The following is a 19,320-nucleotide window of genomic DNA, read 5'->3' as shown; positions in this document are numbered from 1 at the left end:
ACCACCCTGTTCGAGTGTATTTGTATGAATGGCTCTTGTACGGTGAGCGCCTGGAGCTCACTAACACGTCGCAGAGACGTAATGGCTATTAGGAAAGCCACTTTCCACGTTAAAAACTGAACCTCGCATGAATGCAGAGGCTCAAAAGGTGGGCCCATCAGCCTGGTGAGGACCACATTAAGGTTTCTTCAGGAGCTGGCGGGGTCCTGGGAGGGATGACCCGTTTCAGTCCTTCTAGGAAGGCTTTAATGGCAGGCACTCTGAAAACCGAGAGATGCTGCCTGTTTTGGAGATAAGCCGATATGGCGGATAAGTGTATCCGAATGGAAGCATATGCTAGATTGCATTTGTAAAGATCTAACAAATAACAAATGATGTTGTGAGTAGATGCATCTAGCGGGTTGATGTTGTGTTCTGTACAGTAAATGACAAACCGCTTCCATTTTGCTGCATAGCAAGCTCTGGTGGTGGGCTTCCTTGCCTCCCGTATGATATCCATGCAGTCGGGAGGCAAGTTAAGGTAGCCAAATTCTAAGACTTCAGGAGCCAGATCGCCAGGTTAAGCTGTTGCGGGTCTGGGTGCTGAATGTCGCCATGGCTCTGCGTCAAAAGTCTGGGTGGGATGTGCAGCCTTTGATGCAGTACCACGGAGAGTTCTAGAAACGTGGTGTACCATGGTTGGCGTGCCCACGTTGGAGCAACCAGGATGAGTGTTGTGGTATATAAATAAATAATACCGGATCTATTTTTGGATGAATGAATGAATAACAGATAGCTCAATAAAATAAGAGTCAAGATTCGAGGTAGTAGGAGTTTCTGCAGGTTTATTACAGCATAAGGACAGGATCAGGACAACCTGCATAGGAACAGAGTGACAGGGCCCAGCAGGACAACTGGGGCCCAGCAGGGGAAAAGAGGCCCAGCAGCTGCTGGGGCTAGGTCTGGGATGAGCGCGCTCTAGCATTCAATAATAAAACACAGGCATATATACATAGCGCAAACACATAGCATTACATTGCAGTAGGCGTAGCAGTGGGTGGAGCAGAAGGCGTGACGCGTAGCAGTCGCGAGAGATAACAGTAAAAGTAGGTGTAACTGGGCGTATACATAGACATGTGGTGCAAACGTAACAGAATATGTCATGAATGGGCGGAAACTTTGGAGGGGGCTACCTAAGGAGCCGGGACCTCTAACCTAATGGTGCGCGAAAACTGGCAATGACGTGTTACTAGGAGAAGCTGGGGGCTACGAACTCTGTGCTAGGAGCAGAGACTAGAGTCTGAAGGGTCGGAGCGACATGTACCTAAACCCTATCTGGTATCTAATGTTTAGGGAACATGTTGATATAAACTAGAAGTCATGAGGGGAAAAGCTAACTTGACTCTAAGACTGGACCATGCATTATTCTACATGTAGTGCGTGATGAAGAATACTAAATGACCATTAAATACAGTATTTCTCTAACGTGGAGACGAGAAGGCTAGACAATGACGGAAACTATTGATGCAGTTCAGTAGCTTAGGAATGCAGAAGGAGGACTGAACTGATAGCTGGAATCATAACATACTCTTGGCAGACTCAGAGGCAGAGCCGGGCTGCACCGGGCACTGCGAGGCAGGAAGTAAGTGAAGGGTCGAGGATACAGGTGGGGGCTGTATCGCTCCTCAGCGAGGCTTTCAGGAGACAGGAGCTGAATCTGTGGTCCGGGCCCTTTTGAGGCCTGGAAACGGGGACTTTATAATGGAATAACGTGCACACTGGGAAACGTGGCAACATTACTTTACATAGGCCTGATATTCGTAGTATTCACGAGGACTGGAAACTAACATACTGAGGTGGACACAACTGTAATTGCGTTATTAATCGGACATGGGGAATAACATATGCATATTGGTCATGCACACATAACATATGATGGATGAAGCGTAGGGACACAGAACATGGCAAAATTTACTTTTCCACATTCCCTCCTTGTCACTACGTTTCCATCAGGAAACATCAATTTTCATGATACCATCTATCATTTCATACAGTACCATTTGCTCGTCTCGAATTGTCTTGGAACGGGATTTAGAACGGGGCTTGGGACTAGGAATACAAGAGGTAGCACACATGCTGCAAATCGCAGGGCCACATTGTATACAGAGGCAGCAGCTAAATATGATCGCTACTGCAATACCTAGAAAGGACAGGACTTTCCATCCCCATGCGGAAATTATATTCCAGAACCAACCGGACCATGTCCAGGTGCCTGGATCTTGATGTAACAGATGGGCAATTTTATGGAGTCTGGTTATAGCTGAATAAACAGACGGCGCGTTATTTGGAATGAAAATGCAGCAACTAGATCCGATGACTCTACAGGCCCCGCCCCTATCGGCCAGTATGACGTCAAGGACGAGACGATTTTGCAAAACGACAAATCTCATAGCAGATTGCTCTTCGGTTAAGTTACCTAGAGCAGAGGCAGTCTCATTAACTACAGCTTCAAGGGTTCGTGTTAACCTACGGATCAGTTTACTATTCTGGACAGGTCCTACAAAGAAGAAGAAACCTTTATTGAAATCTGTATACTGTTCTAGAGTAGTTTCAGTATAATCGACAATTGGGGACTCCCTTCTATGTCTAATGTGTACTAGATGTGTGTTTCTGTGATAATCAGATGGGGCTAGAAAAACAGGTGGCAGTAGGAAAGCAATGTAACAGGTTCCCTCCCAATCGAGGGGCAGACGGACATATGCAGTTTGACCACAAATAAAATAAGAATGACGTGAAGCTTTGAAAATAGATTTCCCACTGTCACTATACTGGATAACAGTAGTACATTCACTATGACCTACATGTACAGAACCATAATTACGGACACATAATTCGCCTTTGACAGGTAGTACTGAAATAGCAGGTAAGTCTGGAGTAGTATCAGACTGAACATTCAGGACCATGAAATTCGACGAATAATTACCTAAATTATAAACTTCATTTTCTAGATCTAAACCTGTTCTGTGGGGGAGACCTTGCTTGTCTGGAAAACATGTACTGTTAAGAAAAGACATATCTGTTGAGGATGACGTTAACGTGGACCATGCTCCACACGAACCATTATGTGAGAATGGATAAGGAAAGAGTGGCAGAACTCCCTTCGGTGTCTGAAAAGGAGGGAGTCGACCACACACCCAACAATTTGTGGCATTGCTGGTCTGGTGTGAATAATGTAACATACGGATAAATGTGTTGTTACGCATAGCGAGGCGGTATGAATATTCGTGAGGAGGCAGATCACTAAACGTGTGCTCTACTGTAGCATTAGTAGACATATTTACATGAGGAACTGGTAAATACAGGAAAAATGCGTAGCTGGTGCAGGAAATCATTATGCTGAGAAACAATATGAAACTTAGAAAAACGATACATTGAAGTGAACTTCGACTGACTCTCTCACTATGGGGGTCTATTTTATACATGTCAGAAACAATCTAACCGTTTCACCTAGGGGAGGACTTATACAATCAAACTGACTGACTTATTTTACTAGACCTTAATTTGAGCTTATACTCCTGTTGCGGAGTTTTCTCTAACAAGGGAGGGGTTGTAATAATGTCTTGTGCGGGACAGTCCTTTAAAACAATGTTCTGGCAATCTTTCGAATCCCGGAAATCCTTGGAAATGTTTTTGGAGACTGGTTTCAATCCTTTGAAAAGTTTTACATGAGAAAGATGGACCCACCCCTTCCTGCCTTCCAACTTGACGGCAGTTCGGGTGGTCAAGAGGACCTGACGTGGCTCCTTCCAACGTGGTTCCAGCGGACTTGATCTGTCAAAATTTCGGACCATCACAAGGGAGCCTGGAACGATCTCGTGCGGTGCCACCTCGGTATTGTCTGGAAATGCGGCGGCAACCTGTGAACGACATGAGTTGAGGGCAGACATCAAGGAAGCTAGGTAATCTGTCAGCATATTACATGAAACATCGGTAATACTTCGGGGTCTAGGAGTACCCCACATGTTAGGGGGGCGGCCGAATACGACCTCATACGGGGACAGACCTGATCTGGAATGTGCGACCATGCGCATATAAAATAAAGCGACTGGCAGAGCTATTAACCAGTCCACACCTTTGTCTTTACAGATTTTTGCAATGCGGATTTTCAGAGTCTGATTATGTCTCTCTACGAGACCGGCTGCTTCAGGATGGCGTACACAATGAAACTTCCACTGGTACCCTAACAAAAGGGAAACGTGTTTCATGAGTTCAGATGAGAATGGCTGGCCGTTATCGGAATATACGACTCTAGGGAGTCCGTATCTAGGGAAAAATTCACGAACCAACTGCTTGGCAGTGGTCGCGGCTGCGTAATCTGGGACTGGATATGCTTCTGTCCACCTGGACAAAGCGCATACAACTACAAGGACATACTTGAAACCTCGACATCGCTCCATCTGAATATAATCCATCTGGAGAACCTCAAAAGGGTGGTCAGGGGGCTGGAAACCACCTTGTTCCACCGGGACACTTTTACCTGGATTAAACTGACAACATATCATACAGGTACGGACTTTCTGCTTGGCTGCAGCTCGTAAATGCTTATTGAACCAAATGTTCTGGATACTGTCTAACATAGCTTTTTCTCCTAAATGTGCTGGACTATGTGCGGTATTGATAATGACTTGAACCATAGAATCGGGGAGAAACCATGTGGCTCTACCCTTCGTTAACCATCCTTGATCTGTCTGGACCCCTCCTTGTTCAGACCATTTCTTGATTTCATCGGGAGTAGCATGTAACTGAATATCTATGACATCTTGTGTAGGGTCCTTAACTGTCATGCATGTAGTCGGATCTGGGGTACGTGTCATGTTAACTGGAATGTCTGGAGTCTGTGCTGTAAGCTTGGCTGTGCGGTCTGCTAGATCATTACCTTGGGAAATAATGTCAGTGACTTTCGTATGTGCTTTGCATTTCATGATAGCAATAGATGTCGGTAAATGTATGGCATCTAACAGGGCTTGAATAAGAAGACCATGCTGAATCTTGGTTCCATGAGAAGTCATGAAACCTCTCTCCTGCCAGAGTACTCCGAAGTCGTGTACAACTCCGAATGCGTAACGTGAATCTGTGTAAACATTAACTTTCAGGTTCTTGGCATGTATACAGGCTTGTGTCAGAGCGACTAGCTCTGCTGCTTGAGCGGACAGGGTGTCAATACGGTGTGTTTCAATAACTTCAGTGTCAGTAGTCACTGCATACGCGGCGACTAGTTCTCCTGTACTAGTTCTCATACATGAACCATCCACATAAAGTGTCAGGTCGGGATCTGGTAACGGAATGTCTGTCAGGTCTTGTCTTGGCTTTGTCGTAATGTTAACTACTTCCACACAGTCATGTGGGTCTGGATTTGAATTAACTGATGGTAACAGTGTAGCAGGATTCAGAACGTTGCAGCGTCTAATTTCTATGTGTGGCTGAAACAGTGTCAATTCATAACCTGTTAAACGTGCAATTGTCAAGTGCTGAGTTTGTGTTCGGTTTAAAAGAACTTCTACTGAATGTGGAACTTGTACGGTCAGGGAATGCCCTAAAACTATGGAATCACTTTGTCTGATAGCTAGTGCTGTGGCTGCAACTGACTTGAGGCACGCAGGCAACGCCTGGGCGACTGGATCTAGTGTGCTCGAAAAATAAGCACAGGGCTTGTATTGTCCTGCTTGATCTTGTGTGAGAACAGATAATGCTGTACCTTCGCGTTCAGTAACAAAAAGTGTAAAAGGCTTACTGTAGTTCGGTGTAGCTAGAACTGGAGCTTGACATAGGGCTTTCTTTAACTCGTTAAAACTAAGTGTATGTTCAGATGTCCAAGGGAGGACAGTCGCTACGGCTGCCTCCTGTGTCGTTAACTGTATCAGTGGCTTGGCTAGAAATGCATACTGGGGAATCCATTGTCTACAATAAGAAGTAAGGCCGATAAAGGCACGTACCTCCTTCTGGGTTCTGGGCTGGGGAAGACTCGCTATCAACTGGATACGGTCTGGTGTCAACTGCCTACCCCTCTTGGACAGCAAGTGTCCTAAGTATACCACTTGCTGGACACAGAATTGAAGCTTCGAAGGTGACACCTTGTGCCCCATCTCGGCTAGAAAATACAGAACTGTAAGGGATGCTCGCTCGCAAGCACGTTCAGAACGGGCTGTGATCAGTAGATCATCGACATACTGGAGCAGGGCAGTGTCAGTTGGCATGTGAATGTTGTCTAGTTGTCTCTTAAGTGCTTGACTATAAATACTAGGACTTTCTGTGAAACCTTGAGGAGCGCGTGTGAACATATAGCTCCTTCCATTTAAACAAAATCCGAAAAGAAACTGGCTGTCTGGATGAATTGGAACACTAAAAAATGCATTCTTGAGGTCGATAACAGTGAAAAACGTGGCTTCGGAATCAATGGCTGTTAACAGGGAAGAAATATCTGGGACAACTGGGTACTGAGGAATAATACATTTATTAAGCTCTCGTAAATCAATCACTAATCGATATACTGGGGGTGCATTTGGATCAGTACGTTTCATGACTGGAATGATCGGAGAATTGCATACATTGGAGTCAGTTTCTACAACTACTCCTTGAGCCATGAGCTCGTCAATAATTTTGGATAAGGCTGCTACAGCCTCAGGTGGCAATCTATACTGCCTGATTCGTGGTAACACTACACCTGGCTTGAGAGTCACACGATGGGGTGTGATTTGCATGTAACCTACATCAGTTGGACCTTGCGCCCATAAGTGCTGCGGAACATTAGACAATCTTGAATCAAAATCTCGTAATACATAGTGACCCTTAAAGTCACGTAGGAACAGACGTATTCCCTCTGGGGAACAGCATATAACTGCACCTAACTCTTTCAGTGTTTTAATACCTAATAGATTTTCTGGACATGACTTAGTAAGTAACAGATCAGTAGTACGGGACAATGGACCTACTTCTAGAGTAACTGGCTTAGATATCTCATTAACGATGGGTTTTCCTGAAAATCCAAGGGAAACATTTCTTGAGCCTGAGAGCGGAGCCCCTGGAACTTCGGCATGACTAATTGTGGTCCTACTTGCCCCTGTATCGATCAAAAACTTTCTGTCTTTCCCTAATACTTGACTGTGAACATAGGGACCTTCTTGGTCTACAGGTATCTCGATGAGAGGCAAGCCTACCTCCCTCTCTAGGCTGTTTCATGAATACTGCTGGTACTCTGGATACTCAGACTGTGCATACTGGTACATCTGTGATGTGACATGCTGTGTTGCAGCAATAGGCTGCGGTACTGTAACTGTCTGTTGTGCATTCTGTGGCTGAGAAGTCTGTGAAACTTGTTCTTGTCTAGGCGGACGTGGTCTTTCTTTAGTCTTACCAGTAGCTATATTATGTTTCAGAACTGCACACTCGTTTATAAAATGACCTGGCTGTTTACAATAATTGCAGTTCCCTTTAACGGGAGCTGCAGGATGACTGGCTTGATTCGGACCCCTCTTCTGACTGTCTTGAGGAACAGATTGTGCAACTAGCACTTTCATTTTCGTGTCTTTCATACGTTTTCTCTCGTGTTCTTGCTCTTCCCTGATTCTATTCTGGTGATACTGGAGCATCTGGAGCATCTGGGACGGAGTATTTGCTTGCCAGGTGCTTTCGACTTTCAAAACTCTATTTTTAATTTGTGGACTTGAATTCTCGACTAATTTAGTAACGAAAAGGTGAGGGTATGACTCACTACTTGTCTTGAGACCACTATTAATACTGAAACATTTTTCGAATCTAGAATAAAAATCACTAATATCTTCATCTTGTTTCTGTTTACAGGCTGAGATTGCATCCCAGTCTTCTTTCCTTGTTGTCAATAATCTGGGTAAAACTTGAATCAATAATTCTGGTAATTCTTTACATTTATCTCCGAGACCGGTACCTGGTACTCGTGCCTTGTCTTCAGCTTCTAGAGCTGCCCAATCGATCTTTTTCTCTCCCACCTCCCATTCTTTTTCTTTTAACTTTTCATATACCCCTGCGGGTAACAGGACCTTTAACATTTTAATGATATCTGGGTAAGTGTATTCTCCCATACGGAGCATGTCTTTTAATTCTCTATGGAACCCCGCTGGATCTTTGTCATGACAGGGAATTAATTTCTTCATTTCAAGAAGTTCCATCTTTGATATCGGAGTGTATACAAACACTCGTTGCATTACGCCACCCGCCCCTTGGACTGGGTGGACTTCTCGTAACGGATTCTGTCTGTCTATGTAGAATGGTTTACTTTCTGGGGGTGAGACATGAACAAAATGCGGGTTCAGAAACGTTCTATATTTGTGGCGCTGTTCTAGAATGACACTAATTAAATCGGTACCTAGACCTCTCCATCTATACTGGAGTAACTCGTTCAGGATATCGTGTAACGGACCTGGATCAGAATGTTGACCCTCATACAGAGTGATGAGGTGCTGGATCATATACATACCCACCAGTCGTTGCTCGGCTGGGGGCAGTTTTAGAAACATTTGTGCCACTATTTCGTCTGGAAAAGTGGTAGAATCAGTAATCCATCGGACTGCTGATCGGGCTAGTTCTTGTTCATGCATGGTACTTAATTCACTGTAACCGATTCGTGATTTCAGAATGTGATCGGTAGCTTGAAATACTTGTTCTAGAGAACCTAGTTCTGGCGCTGTATGATGAAAAATAGACTTGTGTTCTAGGCGTAAATGGCGATCTGGAAATCTAGATTTTCCTACATATGCTATTCTGGCGGGATTCTCGTCTTCCTCTTCAGGGTCAGAGATACTTTCTTTCTCGCTTACTTGTGCTGTTTTACGCTGGTCGTGTAACCTTATTATTTCTTTACGAATTTTCTTGTACATACTCTCCATGGCACTGACGGTCTTGTGCTTACCCTCGGCTATATTATCACTCCACCTTGTCAGGATTCTCATTTCGGCGGGATCTTTAGACGGGTAATCTTGTTCTCTTATTAGACAATTGATCAGGAACTTTAATATCATGAGCTGAATCTCGGCTTTCCTTTGAGACATAATCTCGCCAATACTTTCTGGATCATCCCCTGTACGGATGAAACGATATATTCTGTCTAGATCTTCTTTCATATTCGGCAAGGTGACTAGATACTCGGTCACTCTCCTTACACGTAAGGAATATAAAACCATAGTATATTCGCCTGGGACTGGATCATAGACACATTCGTTAAGGGCTTGTCTGATTTCTGTAACAGACTTATTACTTTTAGGAGTACGCTGTGATGCTTGTGCATGTAATTCGGCTAACGTTAAACGCTTGTGTGGCGGCGGGGTTTGAGGAGTAGCTCCTCCTGCGGCCCCTAAACTGGAGTCGTCTACTGAGGCTCTACGTCCTGGCAGAGTGGGAAGTGGAACTATAGGCTGGACCGGGGGTACCGTAACAGGTACTCCGGTGTCTGGAGGAGCGGGAAGTGCCTGATTTGCAAGGACTGGCGGAGCGCGAACAGGATTTGCATATTCGGGGACTGTGTCGTCCAGATAGGACGAAATAAAAATATCAGCTGCGGTCGGTTTGTGACGTAGCTTGGTCGGAATTAATGGTGGCGGGAAATTACAAGATGCCTCTGGGGTCGCTTTTGGCACACCTTCGGCAAGAAGAGGATACATACCCTTAATAAGGGCATGCCTCTGTCTGTCTGACTGTTCGGCTTTGACTTGTTCACCTATCTCGATTAGTTCTCTTTCTTGGGCTCGTTCTTGGGATTCTCTACTTAACTCTGACTTTCTGACTTCCTTTTCCGTTCTTCTGTGCGCTTCTTTACGCCATAACTCGATGGCATCTTTCTGTGACTGTCTGGCTTTCTTTTTCCATAATGCTTCTTCTACTCGCATGATACATTCGGCATCCCATGTACCCGATACGGGCCATCTATACTTTTCTTCTAACTGTTTGGTATACTCTACCCATAAATCTAGATACATTATGGCGCTTATGCCATGTTTCTGATACATAAAATGACCTGGACTGTCCCTAGGTGGGACAGGAACTGCTTCCTCTAACAGACCCTTTCTAGTTTTTAACTGACGTAACTTGGAAAATATAGGCATGACTGAACTGTAATCTGGACAAAATACAATACACAATAAAAACACGAAATCACATCGCACTCATACCACAACAGTAAAATACATGAAGAACATTTATAAATAACAGTTCGAACAGAATATTACCTGGAATACTGAGAACAGAAATACAAGAATTTTCTCGAGAACGGAACAGACTAGAGTTACTGGATGCACTGCTGTAACAGTACGGAACATACCGGTCCCATAAAGGAACGCATCAGGACCCGTATCCACCTAGGTGAACACTTCGTTTGTGAGTCTGGGCACCACCAACCCACGGACCAGGAGTCAATTTAAATTGGTCCTGTCTAGATACTACCCCAGCAATGGTACTCACCGGGCAGCACGGAACAGAAGGCCTCGGACGGGACTGGACGACGGACGACGAACTTCGGACTTCGGACTTCAGTTACAGGTGGGCCTCCGGATACCTCGGACCTTGGACTCTCGGCTTGGGCTCTGGTCGGGACTCGCCGCGTTCCTCCACCGTCTCGTTCGGATGCTGGACCGCCTCCTCCGTCTCCTCCGTGGGCCTGAGGGATACTTGAGCAGAAATATCTGCCACTGCGCAGAAGAGTTCCGTCACGACTGCAGAGGGTCAGGGGGTCGGCGTGGCTTCACCGACGCGTGGGGAAAGGGCAAGTCCCTGTTCGGGCGCCATTATGTGGTATATAAATAAATAATACCGGATCTATTTTTGGATGAATGAATGAATAACAGATAGCTCAATAAAATAAGAGTCAAGATTCGAGGTAGTAGGAGTTTCTGCAGGTTTATTACAGCATAAGGACAGGATCAGGACAACCTGCATAGGAACAGAGTGACAGGGCCCAGCAGGACAACTGGGGCCCAGCAGGGGAAAAGAGGCCCAGCAGCTGCTGGGGCTAGGTCTGGGATGAGCGCGCTCTAGCATTCAATAATAAAACACAGGCATATATACATAGCGCAAACACATAGCATTACATTGCAGTAGGCGTAGCAGTGGGTGGAGCAGAAGGCGTGACGCGTAGCAGTCGCGAGAGATAACAGTAAAAGTAGGTGTAACTGGGCGTATACATAGACATGTGGTGCAAACGTAACAGAATATGTCATGAATGGGCGGAAACTTTGGAGGGGGCTACCTAAGGAGCCGGGACCTCTAACCTAATGGTGCGCGAAAACTGGCAATGACGTGTTACTAGGAGAAGCTGGGGGCTACGAACTCTGTGCTAGGAGCAGAGACTAGAGTCTGAAGGGTCGGAGCGACATGTACCTAAACCCTATCTGGTATCTAATGTTTAGGGAACATGTTGATATAAACTAGAAGTCATGAGGGGAAAAGCTAACTTGACTCTAAGACTGGACCATGCATTATTCTACATGTAGTGCGTGATGAAGAATACTAAATGACCATTAAATACAGTATTTCTCTAACGTGGAGACGAGAAGGCTAGACAATGACGGAAACTATTGATGCAGTTCAGTAGCTTAGGAATGCAGAAGGAGGACTGAACTGATAGCTGGAATCATAACATACTCTTGGCAGACTCAGAGGCAGAGCCGGGCTGCACCGGGCACTGCGAGGCAGGAAGTAAGTGAAGGGTCGAGGATACAGGTGGGGGCTGTATCGCTCCTCAGCGAGGCTTTCAGGAGACAGGAGCTGAATCTGTGGTCCGGGCCCTTTTGAGGCCTGGAAACGGGGACTTTATAATGGAATAACGTGCACACTGGGAAACGTGGCAACATTACTTTACATAGGCCTGATATTCGTAGTATTCACGAGGACTGGAAACTAACATACTGAGGTGGACACAACTGTAATTGCGTTATTAATCGGACATGGGGAATAACATATGCATATTGGTCATGCACACATAACATATGATGGATGAAGCGTAGGGACACAGAACATGGCAAAATTTACTTTTCCACAGTGTCATCGAGTGCTGCTTTAGCTTTCGAGCCACCAGCGGTATGAGAGGTGCTGGGGGAAAAGCGTGCGCAAATCTGCCTGACCAGTTCATCCATATAGCATTGCCCTGCGACTGTGAGTGAGGGAACCTGGTGGCAAAGCTTTGGCATTTTGCGTTTTCCCTTGTGGCAAACAGGTCTATCTCTGGATGACCCCACTGCTGGAAGTACTGGTGGAGTACTGATGGATGTATCTCCCACTCGTGCACCTGGTGGCTGTACCTGCTGAGCAGATCCGCCATCTGATTGTCCTTGCCTGGGAGGTGTTCCGCCATGAGGAAGATGTTCCTCTGAATGGCCCACTTCCACATGCTCTGAGCCAGATGAGACAACTGTGGGGAGTGTGTACCTCCTTGCTTCTGAATGTAGTACATCGCCGTCATGTTGTCCGTCCGGATCAACACGACCTTGTTGCACAGATGTACTTTGAATGCCTTCATTGCCATGAAGGTTGCCATCAGCTCTAGGTAGTTGATGTGCATCTTCTGCTGCTGCGGTGTCCATAGTCCCTGCACTGTGAAGTGGAGTACATGAGCTCCCCAACCCTGGAGAGAAGCTTCCGTTCTTAAGATGATTTGTGGAACAGGCTCCTGGAACGGTCGGCCCTTGCAAAGGTTGTGTGGATTCCACCAATGCAGAGAGTTGTAAGCACGACCGGTCACCAACACTAGGTCTTTCAACTGTCCGTGAGCCTGATTCCACTGACGTGCTAAGCACTCTTGAAGCGGACGCATATGTGGTCTCGCGTGTGGGACTATGAAGATGCAGGAGGCCATCATGCCTATCAACTGCATGAACACTCGTGCTGGAAGCGAGTGTTGCGGTCTGAATTTCTGTATCAACAGTTAAATGCTGTCGATCCTCACAGAATTTGGCTGCGCTGTGGCCGCCAGAGTATCTATTGTCGCGCCTAGATACTGCCGCACATGGGCTGGCTGAAGGTGCGACTTTGGATAATTCAGTGAGAATCCCAGATCGTGAAGAAGGTGAATGGTGTGGGACATGTTGGCAGCGCACTGCTGGGCCGACTTTGCTTGGACAAGCCAGTCGTCCAGATAAGGGTAGACGTGAACATTTTGCCTCCTGAGGTGCGCAGCCATTGTCGCCAAGGACTTTGTGAACACCCTGGGCGCTGTAGTCACTCCGAAAGGGAGGACTTTGAACTGGTAATGCTGATTCTGAATGGTGAATCTGAGATATTTTCTGTGTGACGGATGTAGTGGAATGTGAAAATATGCATCTTTTACATCTAATGTTGCGAGGAAATCCCCCTGATTGAGCAACGGAAGAACCTGCTGCAGCGTGAGCATATGAAAGTGTTCTGAGAGAATGTACTGGTTTAGGGGCCTGAGGTCCAGTATGGGTCGAAGGGACTCGTCCTTCTTTGGGATTAAAAAGTACAGGGAGTACACTCCCGAGCCTCTTTCTTCCACCGGTACGAGCTCGATTGCCCCTTTTTGCAGCATGACGAGCACCTCTTGCTGCAATAAGTGCAAATGCTCTGTGGATATAGGACGGTGTTTTGGGGGAATGTTGGGTGGAGTGGACGTTAACTCCAGACAATAACCGTACTGGATAAGCTTCCTGACCCACCTGTCTGTGGTGATGGACTTCCAGACTGGCAGGAACTGTTGGAGTCTCCCCCCGACAGGTGTTGTATGGTCGGGGGGAAGTGACAAGGCGTCACTGTTTGTTGGTGGTGGAGGACCGGGAGTTGTTGTTTCCACGACCTCTGCCCTTGGCGCTGTTTCCGCGATAGCCACCTCTACTCTGTTTGTTGTATGAGGTTTGTGCCCCACTTTTCGCGTACTGTGTTTGCCGGGACAGCTGGCCTCTGGAAACACCTCTATTGCTTGAGCGACGAAAAGTACTACCCCATAACTGCTGGGACTGTAGAGCCCCCATAGACTTTGCAGTCTTGGTGTCTTTTTTAATTTTTTCAAGGTTGATGTCCACCTCAGGTCCAAATAAGCGATCTGGGTTTACAGGCTGATTTAGGATGGCGGTTTGTATCTCCGGCTTGAACCCGGAGATTCTGAGCCATGCCTGACATCGCAACATTACGCTTGTGTTAATGGCCCTGGCCGCGGTGTCCGCTGCGTCCAGTGCACACTTAATTGAAGCATTTGAGATGAGTTTCCCTTCTTGAACGAGCATTTCCGCTGCCTCTTTATATTCGTCTGGCAAGTGTTGTAACAGGGTCTCAAGTGTATCATAGTGTGCCCTGTCATATCTGGCCCGGAGTGCCTGCGTGTTAGAAATGCGCCAGATATTGACCGCTTGGGCCGCCACCCTCCTCCCTGATGCTTCTAGCACCTTAGATTCTTTGTCAGGGGGAGGAGCATCACCAGTAGTTTGTGAATTTGCCCTCTTCCGGGCATTGGAGACTACCAGAGAGTCTAACGGCAACTGGCCCTTGATGTAGGTAGGGTCGCCAGGTGCCGGTTTATACTTTTTTTCAATTCTGGGGTTTATGACTCTTGCACGTGTTGGTTCTTTAAAAATGTCTGCAGCATGTTTTAAGACACCCTTCAGCATTGGCAGAGCTGGAAGAGCGCTGTGGTAAAAGCAGTCCTTAAAAAACCCCAGCTCGATCCAGCAGATATGGCAAACTACCGACCAATATCAGTCCTTCCGGCAATCAGCAAGGTAGCTGAGAAACTGGTCAACGGACAATTGTCCCAGTTCTTTGAAACAAACAACGTCCTACGGGAATCCCAAACTGGATTTCGCCCGGGTCATGGCACAGATACTGCCCTCCTCGCCGTCATCGAGGAGGCAAGGCGCATACTGGATTCAGGAGGGTCAGTGGCAGTGATCCTCCTGGATCTCAGTGCAGCCTTCGACACAGTTAACCATCGTGTCCTTCTCCACCGACTCGCGGCAGCAGGGATCACCGGGATGGCACTCAGCTGGATAGAATCCTTCCTCACCGGACGCACGTTCCAGGTATGGGACGGCAATTACCACTCATCCACCCTCCCCCTCACAAGCGGGGTCCCTCAGGGATCTTCCCTGAGCCCGACGCTTTTTAATGCATATATGGCCCCTCTTGAAGACGTGGTGACACCATTTGACATAAAAATGGTAAGCTACGCTGATGACACTCAACTGGTCGTCTCCTTATCCCAACTAGTCGACCACCCAGAGAACCTGGCCAACTGTCTCACACAAATCCACAGCTGGATGAGTGATTCATCATTAAAATTAAATGGGTCTAAAACGGAAGTGACGCTCCTGGGAAAACAATGGGCGACCATCCCCCCAACAGTCTGGCCTGACGTGTACGGAGAAATCCCTTCTCCGAAGCGTGAAATCAAAACCCTTGGAGTGTGGCTCGAACCTGAGCTCACCATGAAGACCCAAGCGGCCAAAACTGCGGGTACCTGTTTTGGGCTCATGCGTACTACCCGTAAGATTCTCCCCTGCTTCCAGGAAACTCCTTATCCAGGGACTAGTATTGTCCCGTCTGGATTATAGCAATATGGTCTACCTGGGAGCCCCAGAGGCCACATTGACGAGACTGCAGCGGACACAGAACGCTGCGGCACGTCTGCTCATGAACCTTCCCTCGAGAGTGTCAGCAAAACCAGCCCTCAAGGCCCTGCACTGGCTCCCTGTGTGCCAAAGGGTGGAATTCAAAGCCATGTGCACGACACACAAACTAATCAACGGATCTGGCCCTGCGATCCTCAGCAGCTTGGTCACCCCCTACAAAGCATCCAGATCCCTCCGTTCGGAGAATGAGCACTTAGCCAACATCCCCAAATTCAAAAGGACACGCACAGGAGGACGACGATTCTCGGTTCGAGCGGCCATGGGATGGAACTCCCTCCCACGCACCCTCAGACTGGAATCCAGTTACCTGGTTTTTCGCAAAAAACTGAAAACGCACCTATTCCCGAAATAAATGTCCCTCCTCCCTTCCCTTCCCTCAATGGATATCAACCTTTTTACAGCGCGGGGATGCCCTTGGGTCACCAGGCGCTATACAAATCGCTAAATAAATAATAATAATAATACGGTCTTTTCAGAGGTGGAAAAGGTGTCAAAGAGGAAGTCCACTTCAACAGGGTCAGCATGAAGCTGGACGTCATGATTTTTTGCTGCCCTCTCAATAAGCGCATTAAATGCTGCAGAATCCTCAGTAGGGGATGTTTTGACAGCATACACTTCAGTGTCCGGGGCAGGTTGTGGGTCTCCTTGGTCTGCAGCATCTGCCCATGTGTCATGCTGATCTTCAGGATCAGTGTCAGCAGGGTAGTCGTATTTATTATAGTCACCTTCCCCAGCCTCCACATCCAAGTAAGTGGGCGAGATTGTGGCAGTGTCCTGAGCACGTGGATTAATAAGTTCAACCAGAACTGGTGCATCTGTGGAATCCTTTTTCTTCTTTAAAGAAATAGTGTAGGACTCCATAGGCTGTGCTGGTGTGATTTTCCTTTTGTAAATGGAAAGTTTACAAGTGTTGGCGTCGATAAACTGCTCCGACTGCTCTTCCAGTAGGGGTTGTCGATGCTTTGTGCCTGCGACTGCAGGGTTAGACTTCGACTCCGTGGACATCTTCGTGGACGCCTCGACGACCTTCCTGGGCGCGAACGCCTTTGGCGCCTCTTTAGGCGGCAGCGTGTACTGAATCGGTGCCGTCGACTTCAGCGGTTTTGCGGCAGGCTTTGGTGTGGAAGTATCCTTCGGATCGACCGCGGAAGCCTTGTCCCGAATGCGCTTCATCGAGTCCGACACTTGCTTCGTAAAGGAGGCGGACGGCTGCGTCGATTCGATAGGCGCCTTCGAGTCACTACCATGTGCGGACTCGAGGGCAGTAGTACTTTTGGCCTTATCCATCTGACGTGCATGTTCGACAGCCTTCGGAGCTCCTAGCCCCTTGTCCGTGTCGACGACCTTTGGCGCCGACGGCTTCGGCTCGGCGGCCTTAACAAGCGATTTCGGCACCCCAGTCTTCGGCTCGACGCCCTTGAGCGACTTCACCGGTTCCACAACCTTCTTTGGCTTCGCCTGCACCGACAGGTGTGAAGACGTGGAGCCGACCAAGGCGACAGCCGTCTTCAGTTTCGATGGCGTCTCTTTCAGTTTTGGTTTGGTCGAGAGGGAGTGGGTAACACACTGGGCATTGACAGACGTTTGGCGACTGCGCAACCCAAGCACCAGAATATACTCCTTCCATTCCATTCCTCACGACTTGCGAGTGCGCATGGACAGATTCCTCTGCTCTGCCACCATACTACCAAGAGTGCAGCATACTGACTACCTGGGGAGGGTGCTCTCAGATCACGACGCACACACACTGTCCCTAAGAAAGAGACCGCTACACCCCCCATTCCAAGTTACCGAGAGACTGCCTCACAGATCAAGTGTTTAAACATGAACACAGGGAACACATCACACTGAACGCTGGCACAGCGGCGTCACGCCTGATAGAGTGAGGCACATATAAAGTAGTGGCGAGGGGGCACTGCATACAACAAATAGTAGGGATCCATAAAACTCTAGAAGACGCGCTGCAAAAAGCTGAACACGCCCTAGCGAACCTCTCCAAACAGGCGGATCGGGCGAGACCATGCCAGAACAAATGGAAGAGGCAAAAAGGCTTTCGCGGAAACACTTACCGACCTCCATAAATATAATTTTCAACTGTATGCAGCAAAGGTCCACCGGGAGGGTAGTAGAGGGGGTGCGCTCCTGGCTTGGTTAGCCTAACAAGATACGGAGAGCAAGCCAATCACAGCAGTGATGGATATCACAGGGGTTCTCAGACACTCACAATTGGACATCCTAAATGTCTTCCATGGCTACTACTCCGGCATTTACAAGGCCTCAGAATGGGACAGTTGTCGAGCAAGTGCCAATTTCCTGGACCCATTACCAATCCCCTAAATCTCACCGGAAGATAAAAAACAATTAGAGGCGCGGATCAAGCCGACGGACGTGACCCAAGCAATCAGGGTGCTGGCGCATAATAAAACCCCAGGAATGGACGGCTTCCCAGTAGAATATTACAGCACTTACGCAAACCAATTGGCCTCCCGCATAGCAATAATGTATAATGATGCACTAGACAGAGGGATACTTCCCGGCTCCTCAGAGAATCAGTCATAGTCACCTTCCCCAAACCGCACAGAGATCCCACCCAGCCCTCTTCCTATCGCCCAATAACTCTCCTCAACACGGATTGCAAGATACTAGGGAAAATCTTAGCGGAACGATACACTCAAATTCTGACACCATTAATCCACCCAGATCAAAGCGGATTAATTCCAAGACGCACTACCTCACAAGAGACACAGATACAATTCCCACGAGCTGTATGTCTCATATTGGACCTTGAAAAGGCCTTTGACACATTACTATGGCCCTATTTGTTTGCGGTCCTCAACAGGGTAAACATAGGCCCCACATTAGTAGCCTATACAAAACTCCTTTACACTAATCTCACGTTGAGAGTCAGGATAGGCAAATATATCTCCTCAGCATTTGCTGTGGAGAGGGGAACAAGGCAGGGATGCCCATTATCCCCTATCCTGTTCGCCCTAGCCCTGGCTATACGTTTACGCCAGGAGGGTGAGGAGTGGGGCATTCCATTGGCAGGCATGACGCACTGTGTGTCCCTTTACGCGGATGACCTTTTGATATATGTCCGTGACGCTACCCGAGATCTGACACCCATATGGCAAACGTTGCAAGACTTCGCGGAGGCTTCGGGCCTGGTAGTTAACTGGGGAAAATCCACCCTGTATCCACTCAGCCCACACATAGCCCCATTCGAGATACAGATAGGGACGCAATCGCTCACGTGGAACGCCGAGGCGCCCAGATATTTGGGAGTGCGCCTGTACCACTCCCTGATGGACATGTAAGAAGGGAATCACCACAGGGCCTTGGCAGGCCTTCGGTCGGCGGTGTGGTTCTGGAAATCACTACCCCTAGCCCCCATAGGCCGAGTGGCGCTGGCGAAAATGATTATGGTCCCACGAATGTTATATTACTTTGCTAACATCCCAGTTATACCGCCACGGCAATTCTTCAAGGAGTTAGACTCCCTACTTGCTGAACTGATTTGGGGTGGGGGACGATACACAGGGTGGCCCTGACTACACTATACATCCCCACGACGGAAGGGGGGCTGGGAGCACCTTCCGTTAAGGCATACTTCCCCGCAGCTCAGCTGCAATGGCTGTCCTATTGGACGGCGTAGCGGCACATAGGGGAGACCGTCACCACGGAA

This window comes from Lissotriton helveticus (genome assembly GCF_964261635.1).
Source record: "Lissotriton helveticus chromosome 1_1 unlocalized genomic scaffold, aLisHel1.1 SUPER_1_unloc_6, whole genome shotgun sequence".
Lineage (NCBI taxonomy): Eukaryota > Metazoa > Chordata > Amphibia > Caudata > Salamandridae > Lissotriton > Lissotriton helveticus.
This window is presented reverse-complemented; position numbering follows the sequence as displayed.